The sequence below is a fragment of the Phyllobates terribilis genome, unplaced genomic scaffold (assembly GCF_046119375.1).
Source record: "Phyllobates terribilis strain yellow unplaced genomic scaffold, ASM4611937v1 Scaffold_142__1_contigs__length_4687701, whole genome shotgun sequence".
In the NCBI taxonomy this organism is placed as follows: domain Eukaryota; kingdom Metazoa; phylum Chordata; class Amphibia; order Anura; family Dendrobatidae; genus Phyllobates; species Phyllobates terribilis.
This window is the reverse complement of record NW_027362902.1, coordinates 1,922,784-1,934,793: the sequence shown is the minus strand read 5'-3', so window position 1 is coordinate 1,934,793 and position 12,010 is coordinate 1,922,784. Positions and strand designations below refer to the sequence as shown.

The following is a 12,010-nucleotide window of genomic DNA, read 5'->3' as shown; positions in this document are numbered from 1 at the left end:
GGTATATAAAGGCTCAGAGCCTATTATGACACGCGCAGCCAGCGTTCCATTGCCACATTCCATCTACTGCAGGCAGGATACCTGGCTGGCTGAATGTCGCTGAGAAGCTCACAGAGACCGCCATAAGCAACAGTTTAACAGAATGCCACAGACTAATCAACCAAACTTTTTGGGTTGGGTTCTCTTTTATAGTCTGCAGGCATTAAATGAAAGAAGTCAGTGTTCCAGCAGAAGGAGACAACGTTTCAGAAAAGGCATTGTAGCAAACCAAAAAAGAAATTTTAAGCGCAGCAGAGTAACCAGCGCACATACCTGTTAGCTCCGGTGAGTTTAAAAGGCTGCTGTTGATAACAAGGGCATTTGCTAAATAGATGGTGTGTGTGCAACAATATACTGAAAGGTCAATTATATTGTGCAGCTTATCTCACCACCTGTAGTTATTTAGGTGAAAGCTCCAAAATGCTTGCCTAATATGTCTGTTTATCCAAAAGGAAGTAAAAAGGGAGAGCTAGAAAGATAGCATTGCATCACATTACATGGCAATGCAATGCACAGTTGCTGAAGTTGAACCAAAATGAGCTTGTAATCTGGCTTCTGCAACTTTGAACATGAAAAATCCAATGAGGAGAAGAAAAGCAAAGCCAAAGAGTCCATCCCAAAATCCGACAAACAAGCAAAATGAACAAAAAACATTGAATTCAATTCTTTCTGATTTTAGAAACTGCATTAAAGAAGGGGTGCACCGGTCCTGGAGATACTGCAATACCAGGTCAATGCGTGGAGTGGACAGAGCAAGCTCTTTTTCCATCTCCCTGTTCTAAAAATCCATTTAATATATGGTCCCCAGATAGGGGACGTATCAGATATTAAACTGATAAGAACAGATACTACACTTGATCTTAGCCAAAAGGCCGAGAAGCGATAACCAGAATTGGTTTCAAACTACGGAGCCACCCAAGGATCCTGAAAAGTCCATTTGTGGAGATGAGCTCCTGGACTCCCGTTAAGAAGACATGTTGTCAACCTCTAGATCCCTTACATGCCTGCACTTTTCGGCTTGCTGCTGCTGCAATCCACGCGTTTTAGATCTGCATAACTCCACCTCTTTAAACACAGCACCTTCACCCCCTGCTGTTCCCACCCGCCTCAACACCGTTGGAAGGGAGGAGAACCAATTAAGGCAGGGGGTGGGGTGGAACGAGCAGCTGTCTACCCTTAGCAGGAGGGCTCCTGATTACATACCTCTCCTGCTGCTGCTGCTGCTGGCTGTCCAGCAGCAGACTGAAGGTGGCTGCTGCTGTGCACAGGTATATAAAGGCTCAGAGCCTATTATGACACGCGCAGCCAGCGTTCCATTGCCACATTCCATCTACTGCAGGCAGGATACCTGGCTGGCTGAATGTCGCTGAGAAGCTCACAGAGACCGCCATAAGCAACAGTTTAACAGAATGCCACAGACTAATCAACCAAACTTTTTGGGTTGGGTTCTCTTTTATAGTCTGCAGGCATTAAATGAAAGAAGTCAGTGTTCCAGCAGAAGGAGACAACGTTTCAGAAAAGGCATTGTAGCAAACCAAAAAAGAAATTTTAAGCGCAGCAGAGTAACCAGCGCACATACCTGTTAGCTCAGGTGAGTTTAAAAGGCTGCTGTTGATAACAAGGGCATTTGCTAAATAGATGGTGTGTGTGCAACAATATACTGAAAGGTCAATTATATTGTGCAGCTTATCTCACCACCTGTAGTTATTTAGGTGAAAGCTCCAAAATGCTTGCCTAATATGTCTGTTTATCCAAAAGGAAGTAAAAAGGGAGAGCTAGAAAGATAGCATTGCATCACATTACATGGCAATGCAATGCACAGTTGCTGAAGTTGAACCAAAATGAGCTTGTAATCTGGCTTCTGCAACTTTGAACATGAAAAATCCAATGAGGAGAAGAAAAGCAAAGCCAAAGAGTCCATCCCAAAATCCGACAAACAAGCAAAATGAACAAAAAACATTGAATTCAATTCTTTCTGATTTTAGAAACTGCATTAAAGAAGGGGTGCACCGGTCCTGGAGATACTGCAATACCAGGTCAATGCGTGGAGTGGACAGAGCAAGCTCTTTTTCCATCTCCCTGTTCTAAAAATCCATTTAATATATGGTCCCCAGATAGGGGACGTATCAGATATTAAACTGATAAGAACAGATACTACACTTGATCTTAGCCAAAAGGCCGAGAAGCGATAACCAGAATTGGTTTCAAACTACGGAGCCACCCAAGGATCCTGAAAAGTCCATTTGTGGAGATGAGCTCCTGGACTCCCGTTAAGAAGACATGTTGTCAACCTCTAGATCCCTTACATGCCTGCACTTTTCGGCTTGCTGCTGCTGCAATCCACGCGTTTTAGATCTGCATAACTCCACCTCTTTAAACACAGCACCTTCACCCCCTGCTGTTCCCACCCGCCTCAACACCGTTGGAAGGGAGGAGAACCAATTAAGGCGGGGGGTGGGGTGGAACGAGCAGCTGTCTACCCTTAGCAGGAGGGCTCCTGATTACATACCTCTCCTGCTGCTGCTGCTGCTGGCTGTCCAGCAGCAGACTGAAGGTGGCTGCTGCTGTGCACAGGTATATAAAGGCTCAGAGCCTATTATGACACGCGCAGCCAGCGTTCCATTGCCACATTCCATCTACTGCAGGCAGGATACCTGGCTGGCTGAATGTCGCTGAGAAGCTCACAGAGACCGCCATAAGCAACAGTTTAACAGAATGCCACAGACTAATCAACCAAACTTTTTGGGTTGGGTTCTCTTTTATAGTCTGCAGGCATTAAATGAAAGAAGTCAGTGTTCCAGCAGAAGGAGACAACGTTTCAGAAAAGGCATTGTAGCAAACCAAAAAAGAAATTTTAAGCGCAGCAGAGTAACCAGCGCACATACCTGTTAGCTCAGGTGAGTTTAAAAGGCTGCTGTTGATAACAAGGGCATTTGCTAAATAGATGGTGTGTGTGCAACAATATACTGAAAGGTCAATTATATTGTGCAGCTTATCTCACCACCTGTAGTTATTTAGGTGAAAGCTCCAAAATGCTTGCCTAATATGTCTGTTTATCCAAAAGGAAGTAAAAAGGGAGAGCTAGAAAGATAGCATTGCATCACATTACATGGCAATGCAATGCACAGTTGCTGAAGTTGAACCAAAATGAGCTTGTAATCTGGCTTCTGCAACTTTGAACATGAAAAATCCAATGAGGAGAAGAAAAGCAAAGCCAAAGAGTCCATCCCAAAATCCAACAAACAAGCAAAATGAACAAAAAACATTGAATTCAATTCTTTCTGATTTTAGAAACTGCATTAAAGAAGGGGTGCACCGGTCCTGGAGATACTGCAATACCAGGTCAATGCGTGGAGTGGACAGAGCAAGCTCTTTTTCCATCTCCCTGTTCTAAAAATCCATTTAATATATGGTCCCCAGATAGGGGACGTATCAGATATTAAACTGATAAGAACAGATACTACACTTGATCTTAGCCAAAAGGCCGAGAAGCGATAACCAGAATTGGTTTCAAACTACGGAGCCACCCAAGGATCCTGAAAAGTCCATTTGTGGAGATGAGCTCCTGGACTCCCGTTAAGAAGACATGTTGTCAACCTCTAGATCCCTTACATGCCTGCACTTTTCGGCTTGCTGCTGCTGCAATCCACGCGTTTTAGATCTGCATAACTCCACCTCTTTAAACACAGCACCTTCACCCCCTGCTGTTCCCACCCGCCTCAACACCGTTGGAAGGGAGGAGAACCAATTAAGGCGGGGGGTGGGGTGGAACGAGCAGCTGTCTACCCTTAGCAGGAGGGCTCCTGATTACATACCTCTCCTGCTGCTGCTGCTGCTGGCTGTCCAGCAGCAGACTGAAGGTGGCTGCTGCTGTGCACAGGTATATAAAGGCTCAGAGCCTATTATGACACGCGCAGCCAGCGTTCCATTGCCACATTCCATCTACTGCAGGCAGGATACCTGGCTGGCTGAATGTCGCTGAGAAGCTCACAGAGACCGCCATAAGCAACAGTTTAACAGAATGCCACAGACTAATCAACCAAACTTTTTGGGTTGGGTTCTCTTTTATAGTCTGCAGGCATTAAATGAAAGAAGTCAGTGTTCCAGCAGAAGGAGACAACGTTTCAGAAAAGGCATTGTAGCAAACCAAAAAAGAAATTTTAAGCGCAGCAGAGTAACCAGCGCACATACCTGTTAGCTCAGGTGAGTTTAAAAGGCTGCTGTTGATAACAAGGGCATTTGCTAAATAGATGGTGTGTGTGCAACAATATACTGAAAGGTCAATTATATTGTGCAGCTTATCTCACCACCTGTAGTTATTTAGGTGAAAGCTCCAAAATGCTTGCCTAATATGTCTGTTTATCCAAAAGGAAGTAAAAAGGGAGAGCTAGAAAGATAGTATTGCATCACATTACATGGCAATGCAATGCACAGTTGCTGAAGTTGAACCAAAATGAGCTTGTAATCTGGCTTCTGCAACTTTGAACATGAAAAATCCAATGAGGAGAAGAAAAGCAAAGCCAAAGAGTCCATCCCAAAATCCGACAAACAAGCAAAATGAACAAAAAACATTGAATTCAATTCTTTCTGATTTTAGAAACTGCATTAAAGAAGGGGTGCACCGGTCCTGGAGATACTGCAATACCAGGTCAATGCGTGGAGTGGACAGAGCAAGCTCTTTTTCCATCTCCCTGTTCTAAAAATCCATTTAATATATGGTCCCCAGATAGGGGACGTATCAGATATTAAACTGATAAGAACAGATACTACACTTGATCTTAGCCAAAAGGCCGAGAAGCGATAACCAGAATTGGTTTCAAACTACGGAGCCACCCAAGGATCCTGAAAAGTCCATTTGTGGAGATGAGCTCCTGGACTCCCGTTAAGAAGACATGTTGTCAACCTCTAGATCCCTTACATGCCTGCACTTTTCGGCTTGCTGCTGCTGCAATCCACGCGTTTTAGATCTGCATAACTCCACCTCTTTAAACACAGCACCTTCACCCCCTGCTGTTCCCACCCGCCTCAACACCGTTGGAAGGGAGGAGAACCAATTAAGGCGGGGGGTGGGGTGGAACGAGCAGCTGTCTACCCTTAGCAGGAGGGCTCCTGATTACATACCTCTCCTGCTGCTGCTGCTGCTGGCTGTCCAGCAGCAGACTGAAGGTGGCTGCTGCTGTGCACAGGTATATAAAGGCTCAGAGCCTATTATGACACGCGCAGCCAGCGTTCCATTGCCACATTCCATCTACTGCAGGCAGGATACCTGGCTGGCTGAATGTCGCTGAGAAGCTCACAGAGACCGCCATAAGCAACAGTTTAACAGAATGCCACAGACTAATCAACCAAACTTTTTGGGTTGGGTTCTCTTTTATAGTCTGCAGGCATTAAATGAAAGAAGTCAGTGTTCCAGCAGAAGGAGACAACGTTTCAGAAAAGGCATTGTAGCAAACCAAAAAATAAATTTTAAGCGCAGCAGAGTAACCAGCGCACATACCTGTTAGCTCAGGTGAGTTTAAAAGGCTGCTGTTGATAACAAGGGCATTTGCTAAATAGATGGTGTGTGTGCAACAATATACTGAAAGGTCAATTATATTGTGCAGCTTATCTCACCACCTGTAGTTATTTAGGTGAAAGCTCCAAAATGCTTGCCTAATATGTCTGTTTATCCAAAAGGAAGTAAAAAGGGAGAGCTAGAAAGATAGCATTGCATCACATTACATGGCAATGCAATGCACAGTTGCTGAAGTTGAACCAAAATGAGCTTGTAATCTGGCTTCTGCAACTTTGAACATGAAAAATCCAATGAGGAGAAGAAAAGCAAAGCCAAAGAGTCCATCCCAAAATCCGACAAACAAGCAAAATGAACAAAAAACATTGAATTCAATTCTTTCTGATTTTAGAAACTGCATTAAAGAAGGGGTGCACCGGTCCTGGAGATACTGCAATACCAGGTCAATGCGTGGAGTGGACAGAGCAAGCTCTTTTTCCATCTCCCTGTTCTAAAAATCCATTTAATATATGGTCCCCAGATAGGGGACGTATCAGATATTAAACTGATAAGAACAGATACTACACTTGATCTTAGCCAAAAGGCCGAGAAGCGATAACCAGAATTGGTTTCAAACTACGGAGCCACCCAAGGATCCTGAAAAGTCCATTTGTGGAGATGAGCTCCTGGACTCCCGTTAAGAAGACATGTTGTCAACCTCTAGATCCCTTACATGCCTGCACTTTTCGGCTTGCTGCTGCTGCAATCCACGCGTTTTAGATCTGCATAACTCCACCTCTTTAAACACAGCACCTTCACCCCCTGCTGTTCCCACCCGCCTCAACACCGTTGGAAGGGAGGAGAACCAATTAAGGCGGGGGGTGGGGTGGAACGAGCAGCTGTCTACCCTTAGCAGGAGGGCTCCTGATTACATACCTCTCCTGCTGCTGCTGCTGCTGGCTGTCCAGCAGCAGACTGAAGGTGGCTGCTGCTGTGCACAGGTATATAAAGGCTCAGAGCCTATTATGACACGCGCAGCCAGCGTTCCATTGCCACATTCCATCTACTGCAGGCAGGATACCTGGCTGGCTGAATGTCGCTGAGAAGCTCACAGAGACCGCCATAAGCAACAGTTTAACAGAATGCCACAGACTAATCAACCAAACTTTTTGGGTTGGGTTCTCTTTTATAGTCTGCAGGCATTAAATGAAAGAAGTCAGTGTTCCAGCAGAAGGAGACAATGTTTCAGAAAAGGCATTGTAGCAAACCAAAAAAGAAATTTTAAGCGCAGCAGAGTAACCAGCGCACATACCTGTTAGCTCAGGTGAGTTTAAAAGGCTGCTGTTGATAACAAGGGCATTTGCTAAATAGATGGTGTGTGTGCAACAATATACTGAAAGGTCAATTATATTGTGCAGCTTATCTCACCACCTGTAGTTATTTAGGTGAAAGCTCCAAAATGCTTGCCTAATATGTCTGTTTATCCAAAAGGAAGTAAAAAGGGAGAGCTAGAAAGATAGCATTGCATCACATTACATGGCAATGCAATGCACAGTTGCTGAAGTTGAACCAAAATGAGCTTGTAATCTGGCTTCTGCAACTTTGAACATGAAAAATCCAATGAGGAGAAGAAAAGCAAAGCCAAAGAGTCCATCCCAAAATCCGACAAACAAGCAAAATGAACAAAAAACATTGAATTCAATTCTTTCTGATTTTAGAAACTGCATTAAAGAAGGGGTGCACCGGTCCTGGAGATACTGCAATACCAGGTCAATGCGTGGAGTGGACAGAGCAAGCTCTTTTTCCATCTCCCTGTTCTAAAAATCCATTTAATATATGGTCCCCAGATAGGGGACGTATCAGATATTAAACTGATAAGAACAGATACTACACTTGATCTTAGCCAAAAGGCCGAGAAGCGATAACCAGAATTGGTTTCAAACTACGGAGCCACCCAAGGATCCTGAAAAGTCCATTTGTGGAGATGAGCTCCTGGACTCCCGTTAAGAAGACATGTTGTCAACCTCTAGATCCCTTACATGCCTGCACTTTTCGGCTTGCTGCTGCTGCAATCCACGCGTTTTAGATCTGCATAACTCCACCTCTTTAAACACAGCACCTTCACCCCCTGCTGTTCCCACCCGCCTCAACACCTTTGGAAGGGAGGAGAACCAATTAAGGCGGGGGGTGGGGTGGAACGAGCAGCTGTCTACCCTTAGCAGGAGGGCTCCTGATTACATACCTCTCCTGCTGCTGCTGCTGCTGGCTGTCCAGCAGCAGACTGAAGGTGGCTGCTGCTGTGCACAGGTATATAAAGGCTCAGAGCCTATTATGACACGCGCAGCCAGCGTTCCATTGCCACATTCCATCTACTGCAGGCAGGATACCTGGCTGGCTGAATGTCGCTGAGAAGCTCACAGAGACCGCCATAAGCAACAGTTTAACAGAATGCCACAGACTAATCAACCAAACTTTTTGGGTTGGGTTCTCTTTTATAGTCTGCAGGCATTAAATGAAAGAAGTCAGTGTTCCAGCAGAAGGAGACAACGTTTCAGAAAAGGCATTGTAGCAAACCAAAAAATAAATTTTAAGCGCAGCAGAGTAACCAGCGCACATACCTGTTAGCTCAGGTGAGTTTAAAAGGCTGCTGTTGATAACAAGGGCATTTGCTAAATAGATGGTGTGTGTGCAACAATATACTGAAAGGTCAATTATATTGTGCAGCTTATCTCACCACCTGTAGTTATTTAGGTGAAAGCTCCAAAATGCTTGCCTAATATGTCTGTTTATCCAAAAGGAAGTAAAAAGGGAGAGCTAGAAAGATAGCATTGCATCACATTACATGGCAATGCAATGCACAGTTGCTGAAGTTGAACCAAAATGAGCTTGTAATCTGGCTTCTGCAACTTTGAACATGAAAAATCCAATGAGGAGAAGAAAAGCAAAGCCAAAGAGTCCATCCCAAAATCCGACAAACAAGCAAAATGAACAAAAAACATTGAATTCAATTCTTTCTGATTTTAGAAACTGCATTAAAGAAGGGGTGCACCGGTCCTGGAGATACTGCAGTACCAGGTCAATGCGTGGAGTGGACAGAGCAAGCTCTTTTTCCATCTCCCTGTTCTAAAAATCCATTTAATATATGGTCCCCAGATAGGGGACGTATCAGATATTAAACTGATAAGAACAGATTTTTTTTTTTTTTTTTTCCACTCAGATTACAAGTCCCATATTTACCATTTCATGCTTTGCAATGATTTCCAAATGGTATTAGGTTGTTATCCATCATTGTGGGTCATATATCCATTTTTCCAATCTTATTTTATATATATACGTTTATATTATCACAATACAGTTATTCCATATTCTTTACATCACAACATTACAATCTTTACCATTACGATTTAAGGCAACATTCCTCTCTTCAGGCCATATGCTGCCAAGGCATTCAAAAGCCTTCCATCCAGAAACCGACCATCCCAAGCTTCTTCTACCTCTTTAGCCAACGACTGAGGTATTCTGTAAGTTGAAAAAAAACGATGCATATCGCTATAAATGTTATTCCACACTTTGCGCCTTAGACTAGCCTGACTCCCCCCTTCACAACTCTTTAGCATTTTCAACACTTCTTGTCTCTCCTCCATCTCCCTCATATTTTTTTCTGAAACATCCTTTGCTTTACTAGAGTCCTTCCCAGATGACAAAACTCCTTCAATTTCTTCTCTGGCTTCATATGCGACATCCTCTCTTTCTTCTTCACTAGTTTCTTCACCCTCCTCCTCCTCTTCCATATTACTTACAGCACCTTCCTTTTCATCCTGACTGGAGGACTCACTTTCCTCCTGATCTTCTGACTCCCTATCCACCTCCACTTCTTCTTCCAAGCTAGTATTTTCAATCTCAACGTCTGTGATATCACTCTCAGTATCTTCTTCCATATGATCACCTTCTTTTCTTATATCTCTTATTTGTTCCTCCTTCTTTTGAGATATGTTCTCTTCCGTTTCATCATGGGGGGCAGCTTCAGACTCTTCTTCTTTTCCATCTTCCTTGTCAACTGACTTCTCCTCCCTTTTATTGACAGGACAGCAATCATATAAATGACCACTGCCACCACATAGATTACATTTCTTACTTTTTTCACAATTCTCTGCCTTATGTCCCACTTCTTCACACTTGGCACACCACTGTAATGTACAGGAATCCTTTTCATGGCCATACTGTTTACAACGCCTACAAAACTTCGGCATACCTGTAAAGAACATATCTCCATTAACTGTCCCGATTTTGAATCTACTTGGTGGGAGTACCACAACACCATCCGAACTTTCCTTGAACTTGACCAGGAACCTCCACCTCGTGGTCCAAAAACCATATCGGTTAAACATTTTGCCAGCAGAACTCACTTTCTCACAGTACCGGGATAAAAAGGTCATGATCTCTTCTTCCAATATGAAAGGACTATACATCCTTATTACTATTAGCCTTTCCTTCCTAGGAAAATGCGACACAAAAAAAACACCTTCAAGTATCGAATCTTCCTTCACTAGATCCATTCTCTTCCAAAAGTCAGAAAAGATATCTTCTGAACAAAAAATAACATCATATATCCCTCTCTTCGGGAACTCCAACATAGACAAAACTTGTTCCATTTGAACTTCCAATAGTCCAAACAAAATCTTCTCTACCAAAAAAAACAAGCCAGACTTCTTCTTCTCTGGATCCAAAAAAATAAACCGCACTGCATTCTTCAATCTTGCAAAAACTGGGACCTCTTCACAGGTCAGCATATTTGGGCTTCTCCCGTCCATATCTTCACACCAAAGGTGGCAAAAATCCTCCTCGCCTACTTAAAAAAAGCAGGCAGGCTGATCGCCCCTCGTTGCCCCGGGACTAATCCGGCTCCCCAAAAGCAGCAAGGGGGTGAAGCCGCACTGCTACATGCAGCGATCCCCCGAGGCCAAGGAGCCGGGTACCCAAGGCACCTCTCAGCCAAGACCAAGGCAGCAACCGGTAGATCACTGCACTTGATCTTAGCCAAAAGGCCGAGAAGCGATAACCAGAATTGGTTTCAAACTACGGAGCCACCCAAGGATCCTGAAAAGTCCATTTGTGGAGATGAGCTCCTGGACTCCCGTTAAGAAGACATGTTGTCAACCTCTAGATCCCTTACATGCCTGCACTTTTCGGCTTGCTGCTGCTGCAATCCACGCGTTTTAGATCTGCATAACTCCACCTCTTTAAACACAGCACCTTCACCCCCTGCTGTTCCCACCCGCCTCAACACCGTTGGAAGGGAGGAGAACCAATTAAGGCGGGGGGTGGGGTGGAACGAGCAGCTGTCTACCCTTAGCAGGAGGGCTCCTGATTACATACCTCTCCTGCTGCTGCTGCTGCTGGCTGTCCAGCAGCAGACTGAAGGTGGCTGCTGCTGTGCACAGGTATATAAAGGCTCAGAGCCTATTATGACACGCGCAGCCAGCGTTCCATTGCCACATTCCATCTACTGCAGGCAGGATACCTGGCTGGCTGAATGTCGCTGAGAAGCTCACAGAGACCGCCATAAGCAACAGTTTAACAGAATGCCACAGACTAATCAACCAAACTTTTTGGGTTGGGTTCTCTTTTATAGTCTGCAGGCATTAAATGAAAGAAGTCAGTGTTCCAGCAGAAGGAGACAACGTTTCAGAAAAGGCATTGTAGCAAACCAAAAAAGAAATTTTAAGCGCAGCAGAGTAACCAGCGCACATACCTGTTAGCTCAGGTGAGTTTAAAAGGTTGCTGTTGATAACAAGGGCATTTGCTAAATAGATGGTGTGTGTGCAACAATATACTGAAAGGTCAATTATATTGTGCAGCTTATCTCACCACCTGTAGTTATTTAGGTGAAAGCTCCAAAATGCTTGCCTAATATGTCTGTTTATCCAAAAGGAAGTAAAAAGGGAGAGCTAGAAAGATAGCATTGCATCACATTACATGGCAATGCAATGCACAGTTGCTGAAGTTGAACCAAAATGAGCTTGTAATCTGGCTTCTGCAACTTTGAACATGAAAAATCCAATGAGGAGAAGAAAAGCAAAGCCAAAGAGTCCATCCCAAAATCCGACAAACAAGCAAAATGAACAAAAAACATTGAATTCAATTCTTTCTGATTTTAGAAACTGCATTAAAGAAGGGGTGCACCGGTCCTGGAGATACTGCAATACCAGGTCAATGCGTGGAGTGGACAGAGCAAGCTCTTTTTCCATCTCCCTGTTCTAAAAATCCATTTAATATATGGTCCCCAGATAGGGGACGTATCAGATATTAAACTGATAAGAACAGATACTACACTTGATCTTAGCCAAAAGGCCGAGAAGCGATAACCAGAATTGGTTTCAAACTACGGAGCCACCCAAGGATCCTGAAAAGTCCCTTTGTGGAGATGAGCTCCTGGACTCCCGTTAAGAAGACATGTTGTCAACCTCTAGATCCCTTACA

General features: G+C 44.1%; 8 non-coding genes across 8 annotated transcripts; all 8 read right to left on the bottom strand.

The window, feature by feature from the left end:
* Window positions 1–732: 732 nt before the first annotated feature.
* On the bottom strand, window positions 733–923 carry LOC141206765 (U2 spliceosomal RNA). Its single transcript, XR_012277307.1, has one exon. It is a non-coding gene; the product is annotated as a U2 spliceosomal RNA (small nuclear RNA).
* A 1,115-nt stretch (window positions 924–2,038) lies between these two features.
* On the bottom strand, window positions 2,039–2,229 carry LOC141206764 (U2 spliceosomal RNA). The gene has a single exon (XR_012277306.1). It is a non-coding gene; the product is annotated as a U2 spliceosomal RNA (small nuclear RNA).
* A 1,115-nt stretch (window positions 2,230–3,344) lies between these two features.
* Window positions 3,345–3,535, bottom strand: LOC141206763 (U2 spliceosomal RNA). Its single transcript, XR_012277305.1, has one exon. It is a non-coding gene; the product is annotated as a U2 spliceosomal RNA (small nuclear RNA).
* A 1,115-nt stretch (window positions 3,536–4,650) lies between these two features.
* LOC141206762 (U2 spliceosomal RNA) lies at window positions 4,651–4,841 on the bottom strand. The gene has a single exon (XR_012277304.1). It is a non-coding gene; the product is annotated as a U2 spliceosomal RNA (small nuclear RNA).
* A 1,115-nt stretch (window positions 4,842–5,956) lies between these two features.
* Window positions 5,957–6,147, bottom strand: LOC141206760 (U2 spliceosomal RNA). Its single transcript, XR_012277303.1, has one exon. It is a non-coding gene; the product is annotated as a U2 spliceosomal RNA (small nuclear RNA).
* Window positions 6,148–7,262: 1,115 nt separating this feature from the next.
* On the bottom strand, window positions 7,263–7,453 carry LOC141206758 (U2 spliceosomal RNA). The gene has a single exon (XR_012277301.1). It is a non-coding gene; the product is annotated as a U2 spliceosomal RNA (small nuclear RNA).
* Window positions 7,454–8,568: 1,115 nt separating this feature from the next.
* Window positions 8,569–8,756, bottom strand: LOC141206361 (U2 spliceosomal RNA). The gene has a single exon (XR_012276988.1). It is a non-coding gene; the product is annotated as a U2 spliceosomal RNA (small nuclear RNA).
* Window positions 8,757–11,702: 2,946 nt separating this feature from the next.
* Window positions 11,703–11,893, bottom strand: LOC141206757 (U2 spliceosomal RNA). Its single transcript, XR_012277300.1, has one exon. It is a non-coding gene; the product is annotated as a U2 spliceosomal RNA (small nuclear RNA).
* Between the last annotated feature and the right edge of the window lie 117 nt (window positions 11,894–12,010).